Source organism: Lepisma saccharinum, chromosome 24, assembly GCF_977018435.1.
Source record: "Lepisma saccharinum chromosome 24, izLepSacc3.1, whole genome shotgun sequence".
NCBI classification, from domain to species: domain Eukaryota; kingdom Metazoa; phylum Arthropoda; class Insecta; order Zygentoma; family Lepismatidae; genus Lepisma; species Lepisma saccharinum.
The window spans coordinates 5,693,515-5,710,604 of record NC_139252.1 but is presented as its reverse complement, the minus strand read 5'-3'; positions in this window follow the sequence as shown (position 1 = coordinate 5,710,604).

Here is a 17,090-nt window from a genome sequence, read left to right as displayed (position 1 = left end):
CATGAGATTTCTAAAGACATTCAAAGGATGAAATACAAAACTTGATGTGTAAATATTGATTCAATGTTCCATATCCCCAAGAATAAAAACAGGTCTGGTTACTTATTTAGCTAGCAATCCATCAAGATAGGAATAAACAAATCCTCTACTGTTTGAAACAGAAAGTGCTCTCCAGTGGGTTCATGGAAGGTGTTATTTGCTAAGAAAGAAAGAAAAATATAATAAATATATATAGTTAGATGGTTGGTAGGTTCATCAGATCAATCAGAATTATAAAATTCTATGACCACCAAACATGTTGAAAAACGTTCTGAACTTAGAGGTAAGGACATATATGCTGCAGAATGTATCGTCAAAATAACATTCTGTAAAGTATAAAAAGTGGTTCGAATCCCAGTTATATCTAGTCCCAGTTAGCCCATGTAGAATTTGCAACTTTTTTGTATTTATTTCCTCAAAACTGTTTTCAAATTTTCCTTTTTTCTTTTGTATGTACAGTGAATATATGAGTGTTCCTTGGCAAATTAACAATTACTGTTTCCATAGATTTATTTTCTCTTACATCCTGAGTGTTTGTAAAATGGGTTTTCACCTGGTGGTTACAGTGTTTGTCATCAGCTTGTTTGGCATGTTGTTTCAATTTTGTTACGTGAAGATCTCATTGTCTAAAACAAAGAATAAACATGTTGGGTGAAACTTTGTTTGGGAATACTTCTTATACAAGCAAATAAACATATTTCCTGTCTTAAAGTTTGGAGACAACACACACATACACCATGTGTGAGACACTTACATTGCAAGAAGCGTGTTAATTCTTGTAATTACATAGTTATAAGAAGGATGGTTGAATAATACTTAAAATTGAATGTTTTACATTTTCTAAACGTGACCACAATTTGTGAAATACCATCCATGCGAGTGAAATTGAAGTTATTCACCCTCTCTCTCTCCCCCTCTCTCTCTCCTTCTCTCTCTCTGTGTTTGTGAGTATGTGTGTATGTCTACGGTTGTTAAATAGAATAAGAAAAATATGTGCTTATTTATCTTGTGTTTTATGATGATTGGTAATGATGGCAGATACCATTAAAGTAAAAGATATTTTTCCTACTTAGTACACATTCTCAGCTGTGAATACCTCCCACTAGGTTTGCACCAGTTACATGGGAGATTTGTACATTCCCAAGCGTTACATCAAAGTTTAAACCTGTAACACTACATTGGGTATTGGGTGAACCAAGCAGATGGCATGTAGTTAAGCTATGAACCTGCTATTTGGCTTTCTACTTCAATGCTTGTTAGTTCTTTACACTAATACCACAATTAGGGCCATGTTTTCCACGTGAAAAGAATTGTGAACACAAATCAAAAATACCTTTGGCATGACATATAATCGCTTCCTGGCTTTCATGAATTGGTGGTTTCCAATGTTTGTTCACATTCCGTACTTTAATGAATGACTGAATTTTACTTTGCTTCTTTTGTCACTTTTGGCTAATTTGCGAAGATGGGGATGAGTGATGATATTGATGAATGGACACTCACAAACATCCACGCCCCAGCTAGAATTCCAACCCGAGACCCCTGGATTTGTTGTGCTATGTGCCAATCACTCTGCCACGGGGGCGGGCACACATTCAATACTCTCTGGAGGTGGTTGCAACATGATCTGAACAGTATGCTTTCAATCTGAAAACATAGCTCCAATAGGGTACTTAGGTAATTGATTCCAAACATTTTATCAAAGTAAAGTATGAAAATTAAAGAAGAAAAATATATTCTCGATAAATACAAAAACTTAACATTATGTAGGTCTGCTGTTAGTTTATCCACTGTACAAATATGTGTGAATATTTATGTAATTACCTGGGGCATCAAAAAAGTTTTGCCTGTTTAGGTATAATTTGTTTGAAATATTAAAACAATGAACATACATATAGTTTGATTGAACCACCTTGTCCTTCCGTTCAAAGCTGATTTCACCTCCTGTAGAACCTCGAATCTCATGCCATGAAGAACAGACTTAAGTAGTTAAGTTTAAAGTTGGAAAAAACAAAAGTGTGAACAAGCCAAGAAGTTGTAGGCCATCGACGGCGGTGACCGACCACAACCTCCGCAGGGTTGATGATCTCATTCGAGCGGATAGACGTATCACCATCCAGTAAATTTCTGATGCAGTGCACATGTCCTATGTGAGCACAGGCAATGATTGAGATATTGGAATATCATAGAGCCTGTGCTAAGTCTTGCTTCATGGCATGATGATTTGGATTGGATTGGACTGGATTGATGTTTTAAGTCCACTTTATGCACAGTAAGGATAGTCGGGAGAGGACCTACAGTTTAAACTGGGATCCGAAAAACTATGTTACTCCACCGGGGTTAGTGGCATAAGGTTTCAGGACCTACAGGAGACTAAACAGCTCTGAAGATTGGGGCAGGGAGTGTTCTGTGGAATTTTTCCAAATTTTGTTTGACGCCTAGGTAAAATGCTCAATCAAATGCATCGAACATGGTGGAAACTATCCTCTGAATGGAGGATATTACAGGCAAACTATATGTATGTTCATTGTTTAAATCTCTCAATAATTAAACAAATTATACTTTAACAGGCAAAAAGTTTTGATGTCCCTTCATATTTGAATGGAAGCATGCAGATTAGGTAAATGATTGAATTCATAATACAATCGGCATGCTTCTATTTGAAATATGTGTGTTAAAAAACTAAAATTCTGATACCTGAGTGCTTCCTATCAGCATGGAATGTGATTATGAAGAACTGAACACAATCTTTTAAAAAGCAATGTCAATAGTCATAGTTTTATTTAAAATGGAACCTATTTTTATGCCATACTACATTAAATCAAACCAAGGGTTCTTTTAAATATGTGATCACTTAGCCTAATATAAATGGATACCTCAGGGCAACTATGGGGGATAAAGTTGCTGGAGCAAGGTGCTGATTACTTCACCTCCAAGATGACAGAGACTGAGAATGTGCCTTCATGGCACAGTGCAAATGCACACAAAACTTTACCTACCTACCTCCAAGAGAGAACGTGTACTGTAGACATGATATATATTTTACCAATCTGATAACTAGGGCTAGGATTTTTATTACTTTAAAATTGCCCTAAAACTGACCTTTAAAAAATGCATCTATGACCTAATACATGCAATAAAATGTCCTATAAACTTATAAAATTACCTGATAATTCTGAAAGATTTGTGAAACAAATTTATAAAATACCAATAGAAATTCATATTACAAATTAACGTTACAGTTTCTATCACATGCTCATTTCATATGGTAGTACAGTCAACGGCAAAAAATAATGGTAAGCAAATTGTCCACCGCTATTTTCATTACTTCTATACTCTTTGTGTTTGTATAAAGAATGAAACTATGTTGGTTCGAAGCAGGCATTGTTCTCTGATAATTGGCGTCTTTATTTCAATTAATTGTCATTACAGTTTGTAATTCAGACCGAATGAATATGGCGGTGGACAATTCGCCTACTGTTTCTATCGCCGTTGAGTGTACAAGTAAGAAAGTTCACTTTTTGTCACCTTCTACATTGTACTGCATTTCAGTACACTTTAAGTACTGAGTTTCAGTACACAACGAAAATCATATGCAAATTTTCAAAGTGAATGATTGTCAGTTGTAGGACATCTGTCCCCAGTGTGGATCAGTTTGTTAACAACTAACTCTCTAGCCTTCTTAAACTCGAAGGTTTATGGCTGCAGTATATTCTAAGCCAAAATTAAAGAGCAATGGAGACAATGCATCTCCTTGTTTTAACCCATCATGAATTGTAAATTTGTCAGACACATTAATACCCACACGAATTTTACCTTCTGTTTCACTGGTGCATATTTTTATCATACTAACAAGCTTCTTAGGTATTCCAAACTCTACTAATATATTATAAAATTTATCTCTTTTGACCGAAAAATATGCTTTTTTGAAATCAATGAATAGCTCATGGACATATTGATTATATTCCCACTTTTTTTCAAGTCTCTGTTTGATGTGATAAATTTGAGGTAACGATGGCATAAGCCGGAGACGGATTTCTTAAAATTTACAGGAGAAAAGATGAGAAAGTACTTACGGAATTGAGTTCTTGGTGACTTTCTGAAGCCGGGGAAATTGTTTTTTTAGAATCGTGCAACGTATTTTACCTGTAAATAAGGCATTTCTCGTGAATCATGCATCTCCGTTGTACGATAGCTTGTGCCGCCATTACCGTCGACTACGTGAATCAAATGTTCCGTGCGTTCGGTTATGTAACCCCCTCACAGTGTAGCAACCACGCGGAAGTTTGATAAGATGACGTGTGAGCGTTTTTTTTCAATGTAAGGTAAGACTCTAGTTTACGTCCTTTTCCTAAGGAATACGTGTCACATATCGTTGGAAAGCTTATTTTATAAGGAATTCAACGACGTAAATCCCAAAGCGAGCAAAAATTTCCTGAAGGAGTAAATCGAGAAAAGCCGATGTTGTCCGGATATGCGCAATTGAACGTACTGAGGATTTTTTTACATGATGAAGCACATATTTAGGGGTGAAATGAGGTCTAATAGAACCTAACCTAACAGGCCTAACGTAACCTCGTAGGCATACCTCGACCCCGTGAATGGATAATGGGGCTATTGTGAACAGAAAGTGTAAAAATAAAAAGGTACTTATCCGAAGAGATGCCGGGTGCCGCACCACGATCGCGCACCGCGAACGCAAAGAAGTAATCACCATGCAGATAAGGACGTAAAGTAGGGTCTAGCCTCAATTTTAGCTTAAAAACCTTTTGTGAATAGTTTGTGCGGCATTTATCGGTTCATAAGTTTGGAAACACTGCACATCAGCTGACGATACTGCATATCAGCTGACGATAGACAACGTGAGTCAAAATTTGCGCGCCGAATTAGCAACGACCAATAAATTATTATAATGTTCAAAATAACGCTTTTCTCATGGAAAAAGAAGTGATCCCCAGCAGAGAAATTCCACTGTAATTATTGCAGTTCATTTTTATCACCTTTTATAAACACAAGAACAATTATGGATTCTTTCCACTGTTGAGGGATTTCTTCTTTATTCCATATTAAACAAATTAATTTATGAATTTGACATATTAATGAATTTCCACCATATTTAATTAACTCAGCTGGTATTAAATCAATGCCAGGTGCTTTGTTATTCTTTAGCCTTTTAATAGCATCTTTAACTTCAGTCAAGTTAGGTTCTGGAACTAAAGGTTTTGCTGTGAGTACTTCATTTACTTCTGATTTAATTCCTACATGAACATTTAAAAGGTCATTGGATTAGTTCTTCCATCTATTTAGAATATCGCTTGGGTCACCTAGAAAATCAGTGTCTTCAAATTTTATCAAGTTTACTTTAGGTTGTCACCCCTTTCTAAACTTATTTACACCTTTATATAAATCTCTGATATTTTTTTTTTTTTGCTCTTTCTTTCAATTTCGTTAACCTAAGTCTAGCCTGATTTCTTATTTCTATTAGATTATGACATGCATCATCAAACCATGGTTTACTTTTTCTCGGTTTATGGTATCCTATACTTTTTTTAGCTGCTGATTCTATTGAATTACGTATGTGCTCCCAATTCTTATTTACGTCTGTTCGATTTATATTTTCATCATCCTTGAAATCCTGCAAAATATAAAATCTATTTGACAGTTTGATTTGGTAATCTTTGTTAATACATTCATCAGCAAATTTTCCTGTATTAAATTTCATAAATTTTAGATTTTGTTGTTTATGATTTATCACTGCGAGTCTTTCTCTTAATTTAGCAATTACTAAATAATGATCACTGGCACAGTTAGTACCTCTATGTGTCCGAACGTCAATTATACTAGTATGCCTTCTCTTATCAATGAGAGTATGATCTATCTGATTATGAGTTTTGCCATCTGGAGAAGACCAGGTATATTTATGGATATCTTTATGTTTTAAAGTGGTACTTTTAACAAATAAATTCTTTGAGGTTGCAAAAGTAATCAATCTTATACCATTATCATTACTTAATTCATGAAGACTTTCTTTACCAATAGTGGGTTTAAATGTCTCTTCCTTGCCAATCTGTGCATTACAGTCACCTAACAGAATTTTCATATCATACTGAGAAAATTTATCAAAGACCTGTTCTAACTCTGTATAAAAATCATCTTTAGTATTTTCATCTTTATCTTCCGTTGGCGCATGTACGAATATGTTTATTAAAATAATTTTACGCCACCTACCCTGTAAAACTGTATATGATATCCTATCATTGATAAATTCTACTGTTTTAAGAGCCGAGATAATTATATTATTTATGAAAGAGCCTGTTCCAAAATTATTATTTTCAGTACCACCATAGAAAAAAGTATAATTTTTAGTTTTACAATTCCATTCTCCTGGCCACCTAACTTCCTGGACTGCTAATACATCTAATATATAGTTAAAAATATCATTAACTGTACACTGAAATTCCCCAGTCCGGTAAAGGTTCAGAACATTCCAGGTGCCTAATTTATTTTCCTTATTCCTAATGTAGATCTTATCCTTAGTCCAGGGATCTCCCAAAACCTCTTGCAAAATTCGGTTAGATTTTCCTTTGCACAATTCACTGTAGCATCAGATGAATCATTGCCAGTAGAACTTGTATGAAATGTTTCGCATTTATTGTGTTCACTAAAGCAATATGTTTTATCTTAGAATTTAATTAGGTATCAGTTTGGCATGCTATGTCTCTGTTCATTAGTAAGTGCATCAACATTACGTAATTGCTTTAAGTTAATGCATTTCTCATTTAAATCCTTAAGCAAAGAATCAAATTCTTGCAACTTAACCTGCGCAGTGTTCATATTTGTTTGCAATGTACTTATAGAAGCTTCATGTTGGCAGAACTGGTTTGATACGTGTTGTTTTAACTCGTCATCATTTTGGTCCAGTTTTGTTTCAAGATCACTTACTTTCGAATTAACCCTCCTACGCCCCTCATTCCATGCATACGCCTAGGGTCCTCGGGTCCAAAACGACCCGTACTGATTTCTTCATATTCGAATGGAATTTTGCACAATTTTTTAACACTCTATGTTGTGAAATAAGATTGAAATATTCAAAGTGAATGCTGCAATATTTTTATTTTGCATATTTATTTTCCATAGCTTTCACATTTACTGAACATACATTTACTGTATGGATTTTCATACTACAATATATTTATTTTGCACATTCTGTGTACATAGCATGTAAATATTAATAAACATTCATATATGTATTTTCATTGTTTAATACAACCACAAACAGATATTATACCTTTTATCCAAAGTGTCAACAGATCCTTTTGTTGAGTTGTAGTCCAGTATGATTTCAGTTTTTTTTCCTATTTTCTGAATTACTCACATTTGCATCGTTATGAAGCGTACTTTGTAGTATCACACATTTATTTTTCTTTGGAATGTAAGAAACCAGTATCGTGTACTTTGTGAAAGCAAACGTAGAAGTGAAGTTGGGAATTCGACTGGTTTGCAGCAGTAGGGGTGGAATTGGAGGTTTATTTTTCCGAATCGTCCTATCATAGTAATCTTCTTCCTTAGTAGCTCTTGTCCAAATTGATGTGAGGTGAAGAAGTTGTCATAAGTCACATTATGTCCTTTCATTTCATTTCAGACCAAATCAAGCCAAATTCTCTTTCCCTGGTTTCTTTCTAGCATACCCCCACTGGTTTTCCAGTGTATATTTGGCTATTCAAGACATAACTTGTTTCATTATCACAAAGAACCCAAAATTTGATGCCATACTTTGCAGGTTTGCTAGGCATGTACTACAGCAAATGTGTATATTTCACGAATTGCAGCTTTGGTTCCACGGTCATAGAAACCTAATAACCCTTGATATCATTTTGAATCTTCTTAGAGACATGGTAACTCTGAAAACTGGAAGTCCTGGTTTTCATTCCACAAACATTCAGTTGATTCATTGTGGGACTTGAAAACACCAGCCAGCAACAATAACCCAATATATACTAACAAGTCTGTTTCATCTAAACTTTTCCAGTCATTCCCATAAACATTCCTTCCCTCTGTGTTTGTGTTAGTGAGTATGATCTTCTGAACAAATGGAGGAAAGAACAAAAGAAAAATAGAAAGTTCATCTACAATTCGTACTGTAGCCTATCTTGAATGCCCGGATTGATTTGAACACCATTTTGTGCTCCCAGCCTTCAAGTGTGAACACGGGGGGGTTTATTCCACTGAATTGTTTTATCTTTTGACAGATATGTATTATCTTCCTTGTCATTTCTTAGGGAAGCAGGTGGAATATTGTCAATTTCTTCTTCAGATGATATACCTGGATCTTCTGAAACATGATCTGATGTTTCTAAATTCACTTCGTCTTCATCAGAAAGTGTTAGAAGATGATGAATTTCTTCATTTGACAAACCCTCCATAGCAAACACGGAAAAACACAGGAATATAAGCAGTGCAGGTATATATTGGACTGTCTAAGCAGATACTGAGATTTTGATAGGAGCACTAAATACCCAGCAGTAAGTCACAATGCAGGTGTTTACACTAGAGTGTGGACCTGATGGAAAGACAAATGCCATCTGAAGAGATTGCTTGCACCTGCTTTGCGAACATGAATATGAATGTTAGATCAACATGAATAACATTCTTGTAAATGTTAAAATTAATAATAAACTTATTTTTATAGTACACAAATTGCAGACTAGTAAATTTCTACAATATACGTAGCACTGGTTGTAAAAATGTGGCTGTATTTCAAATGGGTCCAAATGGACTCAAATACATTAGGTGTAAAGAAAAATTTGGTGTCTAAAGTTGAATCCAGATTTACATAATACATAAAACACTTGATTAATTCTGCATTTAAATAAAAGTCACTAAAGGAAAAATGTAGCCAGAAAAGCATTATTGATTTATTAACAATTATGAATCAAGATGGGTCCAAATGGACCCGAGAAACGTAGGAAGGTTAATAAAGATACTTCCTCAATTATACGTTCATTTAGTACCCTAGTAGGTGATTGACAAGAATCAAAAACTTGTTGTAAATTATGTTCTAAATGTTCAAGCCCTGCGGTCAGTTTTTCAGTATTTGTCTGCAACCTAACCAATTTTGTGTTCCAAACTTCACAGTTTCATTGTAAACTTTCACGCAGCAATTCAGTGTTCTGTAGTAACATACTCTCCTGGGTTTCGGTATTCTGTAGCACCTTTTCTTGCAATGTATTCTCCAGAGCTTCAGTTTTCTTTAGTAACCTATCTCCAGGGTTTCAGTGTTTTGAAGTAACCTATTCTCCAGAGTTTCTGTATTCTGAAGTAACCTGTTCTCATGTTGGGCCAGACTCAAGTGAAAAGCAGATAAGAATTGATCAATAATAAGATTAACTGTGTCCAAGTATGCTTTTAGAGTGAATGGATTGAATTTTGGCTTGCATGTCCTACAGTAATAATATTTTTTCATAGAGCTCAAGATCACCCAGTGAATAACTGTAAGACCCCTACAATTTACATGATCCAATTTCTTGCATGACGTGCATTCAATAATGCGTGTGTCAGAAAATGTGTCCTTACAACAGAGTAAATCCTCCATTTGCTTACTAGAATGTACTCTTCGTTGCTTACATCAGCAACATCACTGATATCTAGTTGAAGGCACACGCTACTTCGAAGCACGTAAGGCACTTCCCTTTTCTTCATTCTAGCATTATCAGTTTACTTCTAATCAGCTTAAAATTTTCGAATCCTGGCTCTAGGTCTCCAATTTATTGCAACTGTCCCCAGTGTAGAACAGTTTGTTGCAATAATAAAATAAAATATATTTTCAAACTGTCACTTAACACATGAGTATATTAATCAATCTTTTACAGTCAGCATACTAACGAATAATAAAATAAAATAACATCAACATTGAATAAAGTAGTACAACAGAATTTTCTTCGACATTTTCAGATTAAAATAAAAGTACCAAATGTTAATTGCAAAAATATCTTTGAATTTAAACACTGTTGCACCTTGTACATGGAAAAAAGTATCTCGACTTTCACCGACACAAGAGGAGTGTACTTGAAATGAACAATATAGCTGTTAAGTCACTTTCAATTCCATGGATAGCAAATTGCTTCCATGACAAAATGTCCAATACAGAACACAAAACTATGTATCATTTTTTTTTAATAATAATTCTTCTGGCGACAATGTATTTACTGACAGAGGGAAAAATCACTTAGATTGCTCTGAATTGTTACACAACAGCTTGTATCAAAAAATACTGCAAAGAATGTCTTTGTTTCTTCAAAAACAGTGGTTCAGAACTGAGCTGAAGGCAATGAGTCGAGAATCTGGAAACTCTCTGCTTCAAAGTGTTACATTTGCATGTAAAATAAACCTTATTTCACCAAAATTTAGAAAAGATGCATAATAAAAAGGCCTCAAAATAAGTAAAACGGTTTAAAAATTTTTTAAAAATTATCTTTAATCCAAAAAGGGTAAAAAAAATGTAAAGAAATGCCTTAACAAAGGCATCCCAATTTATTCACTTACGAGTAAAACACGTTTCTATCTACGTGTACTTATGCAATGTTTCTGCCTTACGAAAAAAATGCATTTGCATCAAAATACTAGCCCTAGTGATAACATTATGAAACTATTACATAATAAAAATATAGTCAGGAGATATCCTTTGGTCAATAAGAAATGCCACAGGAAATACTGTATATACCAGCAAATAATAGGAAAATTAAGCTCCTCGGAAAGATAGATATTTGTAGCACCAAAATAACAAGAAACCAAATCAACAACAGCAAATCATAAATATTTGATTTGTACAAAGTATTGGGCAGTTTAAATTGTTTATTAATTTTGCAACTTATTCCCTTAGAAAGAAATGAGATAAATGCTTACCAATATAAGTACATCTCAGTGTCTGTTGTAGCACTGCCTAATGCTCCAGGTATTGTAGCTATGCTTTAACACCTCGGGTCATGCTTCACTGCTTTGGCCAGTCAGGACTTACTGTTTTATTGGTTGTCCATAAGATATACAAAAAACAAGAACATTAAACTACAGATTCCAATCCAATTCATTTAAGAACTTCAGTAATGACACAAAAAATTAAAAATATTTAATTTTTGGCTAAGCTCATAATTCCAATGATTCCTGCCAATATTAATTCTTGAGTATTTCACAGCAATTTAAATAAAGCTAAATATATGCTAGAATGAATGAAAGTTTTAAGTAGGCTAATCGAGAAAGTTACACATGAAAGGTTAAGTACTGTAGTTAGGATCCCTAAATTACATTTTAATTTATGTATAAATGTATGCTTTCATTATAATTTGTTTCACACATTTCAAGCACAAATTGTGCAGCTCCATTGTGCAAGAAACATACTATTTTGTAATACATTTTAACTACCATAACTTTAAAACTTCTGACATCACCTTTATAGAGTATGTAGTATATGTGAGTGTGAGTGTGTGTTGGGTGAGGGCACAACAAATTGTCAAACTAGACTAGCTACTTTCACAATTTAACTGCTTAAAATACTAAGCATAGGGATTTTTCACAGATTATATATATATATATATATATATATATATATATATTTATATATTTGTAAAAGTCACGCTGAACCTAACAACCAAAGCAAACAAGCACTGTAATTGATTGTTCATTCCAACCATAAGTAACTGCATTACTTATGAACAAAAACTGAACCTGTATCCGAATGCATAACCTAATCATCATTACGATTAAGAAATAAATCTTTTTTGGGGAAGACCAAAGTAAATAACAAGGAGGGAGAACATCTAATTTCTAAAAACCTTACGATTCACTTCTCACCTGGCAACCATTTTTGTGGTAAAAACATGGAAATATCAGAGTAGGCACAGGGAACATGACGGCATACTATCACGATTCACCATTCTCATGCGCACAAGATTAAAATAGTTATTTTGTGGAATGTCGATGAGTGAAAGAATAAAAATGCAATAAAAAATTCAAAACTTCATTTCACACTGTTTGACCTTTTTAACATAATCATATGTCTAACCCTCTGGAACCTCTCAAGAAAATGAAATATTTTTTGCATGTTTTAGCTTACAGAAATGTGTTATTGTGACGAAATGTACACCTGTTAGTTTAACATGAAGCAGAACAGCCTAAACGTTTCGTGTAGGTGAATGTAGCACCTAACACGACATATCCCAACAGCAGTCATAATATTACATTGTTGGGTTAGGAGGGTTAGGTTTGGGACTGATAGCAATTTTGGATGTGTTCTTTAGCTATTTGAATAAAAAAACACAACGGGTTTTTACTCATCAAAAGTGGCGAAACAACTTTGTCACGGCAAGTTGTTACTTAAGCCGACCAAATTTTTGGATTAAATATGTCAGCAATTTGCGTTTTCCGCATGTTAGACCAATTTTATATTACATAAATGGTCGAAAACTGTCGTTTAAAAAAGCACAAAGTAGTTCTCGAGGGAGTTCAGTGAGACAACGGACCTCATAATGTAACAAGTTGCAATATAGGATAGAATCCAACATGGTACACGTTGTACTGCTATGAAAGTAGCTTACAATCAAAAGGTAAATTGTTATAAAAATTATATTAACTGTTGGTAAAATGTCGGGCCCAGATCACCTAACCCGGAAATCAAACCCAGGTCGACCGTATGGTAGTCAAGATGCTATATTGACTGAGCTTTTATGCCTGTGTTAACGTAAAACACGTTTACACCACTTGTAATGTATTCTAGCTATTTTATATTCAGTATCATCAGATATTACATATTTACTACATAAGAATTACAATTAAGATACGAGACGAAACCACCTCCAATTTTGCATTAAACTACTACGCCTGTATTTATTTATTTCTATGAATCACACTTCCTACTTAACATATTTAACAACATTTAACATCAATACAGTTAAACTTACCAGCAAATGTACGTATCAGTGTTTCAAATCTCCACGACTTTAACATACTATAGAAGAGTACGGAATCCACCATGTTTGTTGTTGTCATACTTGCCAGTACGAGCATCACGTCGTTTTAGTTCACGGAACAAAATATTTCTTTCGATGTAATGGACAATGTTTCAATGGACGAAAGCACTGACGTGCCGTGGACTATACGTTTACGTCTGCATGCGCTATTTACGCGTAATCTACACGAAGATTACATTGACTATAGTTTACATAGTCTACCGTAGACTATGCAGATAACTGGAAAGAAGGAAATCCCAATGGTCTTCGAAAGAGAATGTATTTTTTTCTTCAACTATGTCGATAATCTGGTCCTATAAAAAACTTAAGACCATCTGACGTAATCAAAGTTATCGAAAAAGGTGAAAAGGGACTACCGAAAAAAAAATGACAGCTATAGTGAAAACTGACATTGTATTTTACACTGACAAAAGGGAAGGCTAAAAATGTTTTTTTCTTTTTTTTTTGTCTTATTACTGCATAGGAAATGCATGTGTCTTTGAAGCAGATTTTCCACGTGTGAAATGGTGGAAATAGAAATAAAGCAGATATTCTCATTCTACTACGGACATCGCATTTTTTGGGGTAGTTTCGCGAGAAATTTAATTTGCAGTTAAATTATTATTTAGTTAATTGGTTGAACGTATACTTAGAACACTAATTTCTGGACAGTTGAATACTTCACGCTCTCTATGTCCGTCTGCTGATGCTGGTTGCTGCTTCTATAGAACGATGTGCCTGCCTTGCATGGAGAACGCCAAGTGCTATGTTGTCTACGTTGAATACGTAGATTACATAGTTTACATAGTCTAAACGTAGAATGTAGACAATCGTTGTTGACACGTAGACGCACATCACTAGACAAAAGTAACTTGAAACTATGAAATTTCTTAAGAGAAATCAACCAAATGGTTTATGTAAACAGTCCCTCTCTAGGTGACCTTGTTTGACATTAAGAAATTTTCTGCAACAAAAAATATTTTGCATCTGCATTATGTGTGACAACATATTCCACACCGCTTTCATTTGTTCCAAAGATGTAGACAAAACCGTACAATCTTTCTGGCCCTTGGTGAAGGTTGAGAGGAGAAAGTCGAGCTAGGATGGAACCCAAAGGTAATCAACAAACCCCAAATGAAGTCACGAATAAGCTGTAATTCAATGTGGAGAGAGTAACTATACATGAAAGATGTATTATCGATTCCTCGTACCTTATTTGAACTCCTACCGTTGCTATCAAACGAATTAATCCTATCGTGTAGTAATAATCAACACTTGGTGGATAAGTTTTACAAGGGTGCCCTAACAGCTTTGACATTGAATCTCCAATATATCAAAACTACACTTACAAGTTTCACAAGCTTACCACACCCCAAGCAAGGCAAATGTCTAACATACCAAACGTTTTGACATAGAGATCTTCTGTTATAAAGTATTACCAACTAGGATCGTATAGAATTTGTCAATTAAGAAAATGCAAGGAAAATGCAGTTTCAGGCTAAGCAACCAGCTACTGTTTTACGTCATACGTGTATGAGTGTAGTCAATTAATAACCATTCTAAGTTTCACAGGAGAGAACTATTAAATCTCTTTTACAATTTCCAGGCGTGCTTTCACCCTAACAAATAATCCATTAACCAAATTAATTAATCGCTCTCCCGCAGGTTGGTTTCATGATTCATGACTAGTGTGTACATTCAATTCAGCTAGCCAGTGTTTATATTCAGAAATGTACAAGAGAAGGATCGATTTGAGCTTGTTCCAAGCAATTCAATTTTGACACTTTACAAACATGCATGCAATTCCAAACTTTCGTTTTAAAGTTATTTATATACTCTTTGCATCCACCTAATCAAGCAAAAATAAAGGATACCTCTTCAAATATTGTTGCTTTGCTTTTGGCTTGAGGATGGGTTGAAAGGCGTGGCAAATTATGGGCAACTGCGGGAAGCGTCATGTATTTTTAGACATACGTTTTTATATGGAGACAATGCAAGTTGATTTTAATGACATCAATTCAATGCAAAAAGTGAATGAGGCTGTAATTGTCCAATTTGAAGTTCATGCAACGTTGCCAAAATCTTCTCATTGATAAGTACACTGTGCATCTACAAGTTCAATTCAAACACTTTACACGTCGAAATATGAATAAAAAGTAGTCTCTTTTTTTGTTTTTGGCCATACACCAGTATATTTACATTTAGATTTAGATTTATTTCATCCATGAATCAGATTTGCATTTTTATGCTGTGATATTGCACATGTCAGTTAAACATTACAATATACTAATACATTGAAATTTATTAATGTAACATACAATGAAATGATACCTTAGCCTATTACAGTTTTATGCTTGGAGGTGTGTGCTCGTATTAGTTATACTGTCTATACATAAAAGAAACACCAGTAAGAAATGTTAAAGTTAGAATATAAAAATAATATTCTGTACTGGATTAAAACTTTAATTATTGAGAGATAATATAAAGGTCAGACTAAAAACATTATAAAATGATACTAAAATTGCATTCATGTAATATAACAGGTACAACATGTAAGATTAGATCCAGCACTCTTATGGATGAATCAATGAACCTCCAACCCATCAACCCATAAGTGAGTTGATGGATTAGACGTTCAAAAATTCACTCACTGAGTAATAGCGATGGTACAACAGATGATTTCTTAATTGTTTTTGAATTTGGCTACTGGTTCAATAGTTTTTATGTGATCTGGTAACTTGTTGTATAAGTGGATGCCTGTGGATTTTAGACCTTTTCGAATGTTTCCTCGTGTTGTAATGATGGACTTTCTTGTTGCATTTCGAGAACTTTATCAGATCCATTTTTACGTGCCATAATAAATTAAGTATATAGAAGCAGGGTAGTTTTAGAATGCCAAGTTCATGGTTCATTCCATTTCTTTTCAATCATAATTCTTAATACTTTTTTCTGAAGATTAAATATTTTTGTGCTGTTTGCTGCATTTCCCCAGAATATTCTAATACCGTATGTTAGTTGCGATTGGAACAGACTAAAATATAGTGTTTTTATTGTGCTCTTTTCGTTATATCTTTCGTGATTCTTATGCCATATATGGTTTTGCTTAATTTTCATGCTAGATACTTAATATGAGTGTCCAAATTGAGATTTTTGTCTTATCCATGTGCCCAGAAATTTTGTGGAATTTTCAAATTTAATGTTTTCATTTTCTATATTTCCAGTTGATAAGTTGTTGCTTGTATTTCTTGTTTGGTGGAATTATGTTGCTATTGTTTTGTTTTAATTTATTGTTATTTTGTTGCTGCTGAACCACTCTGAAAATTTCTGTGTAGCGTGTTTCATGTTTGAATTTAGTGTTTGCTCATTTTTGCCAGTCAGCACTATACTTGTGTCATCAGCATATAAAGTTGTTTTGGTTGGCTCTAAGTTTGATGAAAAGTCATTTATGTATATGATAAATTGTATCGGGCCCAGGATCGAGCCTTGGGAGACTCCACATGATACTTTACAAGGTTTAGAAAGGCTGGAAGATACAGAAGTGTTTTTTGTAAAGAAGATTTCCACGACTTGACTGCGGTTTTGTAAATAGAACTTAAACCTTGAGTTTACCAAACTCGTGTTAATGGATTTGCCTTTCCAAAAGCTATGTAGTGAAGTTGAGATTATGCTGTTCTTTTTTAAAAAGGTTGTCAATTGTTTTAAAAAGGTTGTCAATTGTAACCGTTATAATGAAGCGATGGTGGTAATTGACCAGATAATTATGAAATTATCGTAGTAATACATGCTATTTCATCCAAATTACTAACCGCAAAAGTATTGTAATTGGTCCTATTACTGGGACGAGAAAGTACGAGCCTCCTCAGGCTGAATAGAATATACTTAAAACTAGGGCAAGATGTCTATATAAGCTTATTTCTACTGTGTCTAACCTAAGATTTTTTTAAAAAAGCTCTCGGGAATTTCCCGTGAAAGTACGAACCCCTCAGATTGATTTGGCTAAACTTATAAAAGCTGCATCTGCCAGATTGTTGTCTATAAGCTTGTTAAACATAG